The sequence below is a fragment of the Pecten maximus genome, chromosome 14 (genome assembly GCF_902652985.1).
Source record: "Pecten maximus chromosome 14, xPecMax1.1, whole genome shotgun sequence".
Lineage (NCBI taxonomy): Eukaryota > Metazoa > Mollusca > Bivalvia > Pectinida > Pectinidae > Pecten > Pecten maximus.
In genome coordinates, this window is record NC_047028.1 from 28,978,608 (window position 1) to 28,987,224 (window position 8,617).

Below are 8,617 nucleotides of genomic sequence, written 5' to 3' on the forward strand. Positions count from 1 at the left end.
CAATAACATAAATCTAATAAAAAATATCCTAACATTTTTGTCTAAATCTAGCTAGATCTACAAAATGTATGCATAACAAAAGATATGTGATGATTTTATGTTATTTTTTTTTTAATTTCTTACTTTGTAATGAGAATAAGCTTTTAATGAATTTTCTAATTTTTGAATGGAAATTATGAATTAGCATTAGCATACACACATGGTATAATCTTGTGTTAAAAATTTGGAAACTTTGTATGACTGACAATTCTATTTTTAGTTAGTGATGTAACTGCTGGCATCGGCTTTAATTTGCATTGGTATTGGTGAAATTCCACAGTAACCATGGCTTACTGTATGATGATTCTATTTATAGAAACTGATGTTTGCTTAAGAGTATGATACCCAGAATCATGTACAGTAGATTATTAATATATATATTGTTATTGTTTCATATAGGCTTTTATTTTATTGAATTACTTTTATAAATCAAACCATATTACGGTTTGTTACTGTTTATGGTGTGTTATTAAGTTTATATTTTAATTATGTGTTTAATTATGAATCAAATTACAAGTTTACTAGTGCTTGTCAAAAATAAACCTAGGAACAGATGCAGAAGATACAAAATGTAAATATATTTATATAGAGAGAGTGCTCGAGACTAATTATCCCCTCGCGACTAAAGTCGGGGAGGGGATATAGCGTTCCGATCGTACGTAAGTACATACGTATGTTCACTTCATATATGGGTCTAGCATGGGAATACCTCGAACGAGTTCGTGTTTCAGGGTGCCAAGGTCAAGGTCACCATTACTATTTATAGAAAATCTTTGTCAGCACTCTTGCAACTTCATTTCTGAACGGATCCTGATCAAACTTCATATATATGTTCAGCATGATATGGGAATACCTCGAACGAGTTCGTGTTTCAGGGTGCCAAGGTCAAGGTCAGCGTTACTATTTATAGAAAATCTTTGTCAGCTCTCTTGCGACTTCATTTTTGAACGGATCCTGACCAAACTTCATATATGGGTCCAGCATGGGAATACCTCAAACAAGTTTGTGATTCAGGGTGCCAAGGTTAAGGTCAGCATTACTATTTATAGAAAATCTTTGTCAGCACTCTTGCAACTTCATTTCTGAACGGATCCTGACCAGAATTCATATATATGTCCAGCATGGGAATACCTCGAACGAGTTTGTGTTTTAGGGCGCAAAGGTCAAAGCCAATGTCACCATTACTATTTATAGAAAATCTTTGTCAGCTCTCTTGCGACTTCATTTTTGAACGGATCCTGCCCCAACTTCATATATGGGTCAAGCATGGCAATACCTCAAACAAGTTCGTGTTTCAGGGCGTTAAGGTCAAGGTCAGCGTTACTATTTATAGAAAATCTTTGTCAGCATTGTTGCGACTTCATTTTTTGAATGGATCCTGACCAAACTTAATATATTGGTCCAGCATGGCAATACCTTGAAAATGCTTGTATATGCATTTAGATACACACATAATTATAATAACTATCAGGAAATGAAGTTACTAGTGTGATGCGTAACCAGATACTGTTGAATGCATAACAATATATACCACATTTATCTGGCAATGAGTCAATGCCTTATAATAAGTCCATCCATGTCTATTGCAGTTCAGTGCAAATGACAACTGATGTTATTTCAATGTCCTGCAATGACCCAACCCCCCATTTTCCGTCAGAGTTCATGTGTTAGCACGCGAGGGGATTTGTATCGTTTGCGATGCCTTGTTAAAGTTTAGCAAGGCTACTGTTTAATTGATTGTTTGTGCTATAATTTATAATTTTACTTTATTATGTCCACATTCTATATATGTATGTCTGGACTTTAAATGGAGATATATATTTATATATATAAAGAAGCCTTCAGAAGGATTAGTTCAATTTAGATATGTTGATAATTTATCAAGACAGTATTTATTAAGACAATCAATGGAATTGATATCAAATGAAATTTGAAAAGAAAATTGCATAATTGTTTGTATGTACATGAACATACATTACCTTAATATCAGTATATTTTTAAAATTTTCTTTTGGGTAATGTGTATGTGGTTAAATTTAAAGGCTTGTCCAGATATGATAGATGTTTTCTAATTATAATTAGGCCCTCGACGAATTAATTATTGGCCGAGGGGATCATTTTCATAACATAGCGATATTTATTGCTGTTTATACCTATACCCACTATATTTATGTAACTGTTCCATTTTCTATGTCTATATGTGATCGTTTGTAATTTACTTGTGTCTTGATAAAGGGACAGATCGCCTCGAAAATTTGACAATTTACTTGTCGGTACTGTCGTTATTACTACTTGACAAATTATATACATGTATATAGATATATATGATGAACATGTGTTTGTTTTATGTATGTTTGAACTTGAATACTGGTTCTAAATTTACATATACATGATATATATGCTTGGTGGCAAAACTGTTTTGTTGCTTAAATATTATACCCACGATTGTCAAGTTTTCACTCTTATTATAAGAGTGCTACAAATAACATCTGGTTTTGGTCAAATTGGTTCATAGGCAAAATTCTATTGTTCATGAAAAAGGTCCTTCGTTTAAGAAAAGTATTCTATGATTATCCATTACCATATGTCTTTGATAACATTTATCTAAATTCTGGACCTAGTGAAAATCTTTGATTCTCTGAGAATAGGATTTTTGAATTACAGAATTTCAGCTCTTGACTGGATGGGGTAACTCATTTTCTACCATAATATGCTGTGTTACTCTACTCAAGCCATTGTATAAATGTGCCGACTGTTTGGATATATATGACCTTCCAGTCTTTTGATTGGTCGAGAATGTTATTGACGTCATCAATAATAGAGTCCCAGCCATCACCGGTACACATTATTTGCATACGTGAAATAAGACTTGGCCATGTTTCCCTTTGATTAAAGCCGATATTATTGTGGTAGAAACAGGTCACACAACTTATGATTTTTGGATATAGAATTTATTTCACACACGTAAGTTATTTTTTAAAAGTTACAAAAGATGCTCGCTAAAGCTTGTGTCTTTTGTAACTTTTAAAAAATAACTTCCTTTCGTCAAATAAATTCCATATCCAACAACCACTCGTTGTGTAACCCTATATCCAACACATATACTGTACATATACAACTGGTAGTCTATCAATTTTCTGTGTTCCTTTTATTGAACTCGATGCAAACCCGTAAAGATCTAGGTGGGACAATATTTATATGTGCCACTAAATTGTTCCACCTAACAGGTTCAGAAAATTATGAGGTTTGGTTGACGAGGTCTATATTAAAAAAAAAAGCAGTCAATTGTTCTACTTTGATACAATGTATAAATACTACAATGTCACAACATTTATGTCCATGTGAATGTAAATAAATGCTTTTCAAATTTATTTCATTTCTCGTTGTAAATGTTTTCAAATGTATATTGTTTGAATAAGGATATTACACTTCAGGTAAAAGAGATCAAGTTACTGAATGATATTTGAATTTTGGATGAAATGCTTCCCTCACAGCCCCAGTGTGATGATATTTGACTGGTAACATACTTAGATGCAGAACTATTTACTTTGTTAAAATTAGTGACCTTGACCTACTTGCAAGACCAAATGAGTGATTTGTGGTAAGATATGTAAACAACTTCCTCTCAGTAAGAGAGCCTGCAGGGTTATGGTATGAGGCTGGTAGGATGGTGAGATGATATGAAGGGTCATGAAATTCATACAATGTTTGACCTTGAACTACCTTCAAGGCTACAGTGGTCAAATGGGTTAAAGTCTTTAAACAACTTCTTACTTTCCATTTTCGCAGTGCCGTGCTACTTTACCAGTAGTTTATTAGGTCACCTGAGACAAAGTCTTAAGTGATATATTATCATCGCCTTTTGTCCATAGTCGTCCGTCGTCTGTCCGTAAACAATTTACATTTTCAACTTCTGCTCCAAAACCGTTGAACCAAATTGAACGAAATTTGGCAGGAAGCTTCCATGGCCAAAGGCCAACCAAAAGTGTGAATTATATGGTCCCCAACCCCCAGGGACCTGAAAGGCAGGGCCAAAAAGGGTCAAAATGACTAAAATTTCAAAATCTTCTTCTCAGCTTCCAGATATGGTAAAATCAAATACTCTTCACAGATAGAAAGGTCTTAAGGTGCTTTACCAAATTATGAATTTCATGACCCTGGGGTCTCAAGTTTGCCCCTGGGGAGGGATCAACTTTGCTATAGTTTATATAGGAAAATTAAATTTTTAACTATAATTTGTTTCATTTCTATTGGAATTCATCCTCACTTGGTTAACATTATCAGCATGGGATGACAGTTTGATGGTATGCACATGTTGGCCTTGACCGACCCCCAGGGGCTGATGGGTAGGGCCAAAAAGGGTCAAACTGACTAAAATTTCAAAAATCTCCTCAACTTCCAGATATGGCAAAATCAAATACTCTTCACAGATAGAAAGGTCTTAAGGTGCTTAACCAAAATTGTGAATTTCATGACCCTGGGGTCTCAAGTTTGCCCCTTTGGAGGAAGTACCCTTTACTGTTGTTTACATGTATATAAGGAAGTCACATTTTTGACTATCATTTGTGTTATTTCTATTGGAATTAGTCGTTTTGGAAGATAGTTTGCTGGCATGCAATTATTGAAATTATTGCCCCCCAGAGGCTGGTGGGCAGGGTAAAAAAGGGTCAAATTTACAGAAATATTTCAAAACTCTGGTGACCATTAGGCCCATGGGCCTCTTGTATTACTTGTATGAAGGACTACGAATGTACCAGATTTGTTAGATTTAATTACTATGACCTACATACTGTTGAAGTCATAGAGGTCAAATGTGCTGACTATATTACTAGGCTTCCACCTCTGAGCTGCGAGTTTGAAACCCACATGGGGCAGTTGCCTAGTAATGACCTAAGGCCGATGGTTTTTAGCTTACCTGCCCGAAGGGCAAGGGAGCTTATGCCGTGGTGCAGCATCCGTCGTCCCCCTGTCCGTCCGGCGTCAACTTTTTCATTTAAACAACTTCGTTTTAAAATAACCAAGAGGCTCAGGGACTTGATATAAAGCCTGTAGCAACCTGGTGTGAAAGAATACCAAGTTTGTTCAAATGAATGACCTTGGCATTCATTCAAGGTAACCAAGAAGCCCAGGGACTTGATATTGGGTCTGTAGCTTGCTAGGGTGAAGTGCTACCAAATTTGTTCAAATAAATGACATTGACCTTCATCGAAGGTGACATGGGTCATACAGGCTATAATCTTCAAACGACGTCTCGCTAACCAAGAGGCCGAGGGACTTGATATATTTGGTCTGTAGTATACTGGGGTGAATGGCTACCAAGTTTGTCAAATGAATGACATTGACCTGCATTCAAGGCCACATAGGTCAAATAGGCTATAATCTTCAAACAACTTCTTTTCAATAGCCAAGGGGGGCAGGGACTTGATATTAGGCATGTAGTATGCTAGGGTGAGGGGCTATCAAGTTTGTTTAAATGAATGACTGACTTTCATTCCAGGTCACATTGGTCAGATAGGCTATAATCTTCAAACGACTTCTTCTCAAAAAGCAAGAGGCCCAGAGACTTGATATTGGGTCTGTAGCATGCTAGGGTGAAGGGCTACCAATTAAGCTTGTTCAAATAAATGACATTGACCTTCATTCAAGGTCGCATAGGTCAAATAGGCTTAAATTTTTTAACAACTTCTTCCCAATAGCCAAGGGGCTCAGGGACTTGATATTGGGCCTGTAGCATGCTGGAGTGAATGGTTACCATTTTTGTTCAAATGAATGACTTTGACCTTCATTCAAGGTCACGAGGGTCAAATAGGCTATAATCTTCAATCATTTTTTTCTGATTAATCAAGAGGCCCAGGGATTTGATGTTGGGCCTGTGGCATGCTGGTGTGATGGGCTACTAAATGTGGTCAAATGAATGACTTTGACTTTCATTCAAGGTCATATGGGTCGAATAGACTAAAATCTTAAAACAACTTCTCAATGACCAAGTGGCCCAGTGACTTGATGTTGGGCATGTATCATGCTGGTTTGAAGGGCTACTAAGTTTGTACAAATGAATGACATTGACCTACATTCAATGTCACAGTGGTGAAATAGGCTTAAATCTTTAAACAATGATTTTGTGATAGCCAAGAGTCTCCGAGACCTTATATTCGGCCGATAGTATGCTGGAATGAAGGACTAAAATATTGACATGAATAAACCTAGCCTACTCTGATATTTGAATAGAGTGGTAATCAGCAAAGTGTCTGCAGAAATGGCCTCAATCAACTTCAAAGATGTTGTAGAGTCAGGTGAGCGATACAGGCCCATTGGGACTCTTGTTCGCCAGGTTCTCCAGTTTTCCTCCACCTCTAAAACCTGCCACGTCCTTAATGACCCTGCCTGTTGATAGGATGTCAAATGAAATAAAATCTTAAACCTTAATGTCAGGATATTGTAGCATGCTCGGATGAGGTTCTACCGATGAATGATGTAAAATTGAATGACACCGACTTTCAAGGTCATATGGGGTCAAAGGTGTTTAACTCTTTAAAATGACATCTCATCAATAAACAGAATACACAGGATTGTTATTGGTTTGGAATGATAAACTACAATAGCTGTATAAATTAATTAAATTAGCTCTACTATCATATTGGAATTAAAGGTTATTCAGGCTATTGCACACATAATAATATAAATCAATTTTAAAGCATTCTGGCCCCTGTTGTTCAAAAGGTGATTAGTTTAATCGCCTATTCATTAATGAAAATTTCATTTCTCATTTGTTGAAAAGCATAAGAGTATTTCATCTTTAAATGATGCCAGCTGGAAGAGAACTAAAGAATGACAGAATTTCATAAAGTTTTGTCAAGCTAGCTCTAACAGTAATTATTATATCAGGATTTGGAAAATGTTATTAAAATGTTATTAGCCCAATCGCCTTTTGAACAACCGGGCCCTGGTCCATTAGAGTTATAAATACTTCACTTTGTTTCACTCTGTCAGCTTGACAGCCGATGGTGGCCAATAATTATTCAAAAGTTGCAATAGTAGCAGGAGAACGATACAAGACCCTCCTGTCTCCATACGAGGGTTTATCTATTTTATCTTTGAAAACTTGACAGGCATGCTTTTCCTGCAAGGTTTCCATGAGCATATGGTATGGTGCAGCAATTTAAACTTTTTAGCCAAACGTCCTTTCGTATGAAAGTTTGCCTATGGGGACATCCTTGTCACTATTTCCTGATAAGTGTAAAAACGATCTTTCTCTAATTTCGCCTCTGGTTTTGATTTCCCACTCAGGTCCCTAGTTGTGCATCTTCAATTTTGAAACTTAACGGAAAACAAAACCGCTGACATGAACTATTCATTTTGAAATTTTAAGTTTTCCCAGAAATTACTTAAAATATCTTTCAAATTTCATTTGTATCTTCCTTTCTTTCGGGCATGTTACATTTTTTTAATGGTCAGGAAATCAAAATGGCCAATAGGCGACCTTCCGGAATTTGACAGCTGGAAGTTTGTGATTGGTATTTCTCGAAAAAAGTAGTGCATGAATCTTTCGTACATTTTATATATGTTTTCCTGTATTTGTCCTTTGTACATATTCGACCTTGAGACTAATCAGGAAAATGAAATGGCCGATATCTTGAATTTAAATATGAAATTTGTGATTGCTCATACACAAGAATCGTATCATGATTTTTTTCTTAAGTTATATACACGTATTTAGATTCCCGTTGATCTCTATATGACCAAAATGGTCACGAGACATTAGACAACCATCTTGGATTTGGTCAGTTTCATGAGTTCTTTGTGTTATTCTCTAATGTATTGTGTACGTATATGTAGATTCACGTTTGTTGGTGTAATTTCATATGACAATGTATGTATATTTCCTTTGGTCCGTTGTTATGTTGGAATGGAAACCAAAACCCAATAGGCAGCATTTGAAATTTTGACAACTTAAGCCTGTTAACAGTATTTCTAAAACAATGACGCCTGATGGATCTTTCTTTTTGAATACATATCGTTGCTCCGCTTGTTCACAAGATTTATATGTAAAATGACCGACAGGTAACCATTTTGTGTTTTGACGGTTTGATTTCACCGCTCCTCTTTTAATCTTTATGATCAAATCATGGAAATCACTTGTTGGCAGTTCTTTGTTACTAGTTGTACAATTCCAGGTTTGCGACTGATCGGAAGGTGAAGAAAAGAACAGTCGTCTTTTGTTAATTAAAAATGTCTGCGGGACAGATAGGTATTGTTCAAAAGGCGAAAGAGAAGAACAAATCATTGTTCAGGAAAGATCTGATTTAAACATAGAAACAATAAACATTATATAATGGTGGGCGCCAATGTCTTATTTCCCTAAGGTGCGGAGATGAGCTCAGTACCTTGATTGACCAACCAATGTATGTAAAATACCTGGTTGACTGTCTTGAGCTTGACTATACATATGTTATAGAACGTCGTGCTGGATTTACTGGTGAAAGTCACCAGTACGGATTAGGTTCTCTCATTAGCTTAGATAACTCCACACAAAGCATGATTTGTCATTCGCTATATTCGAGTCATACAGAAAGAAAAAT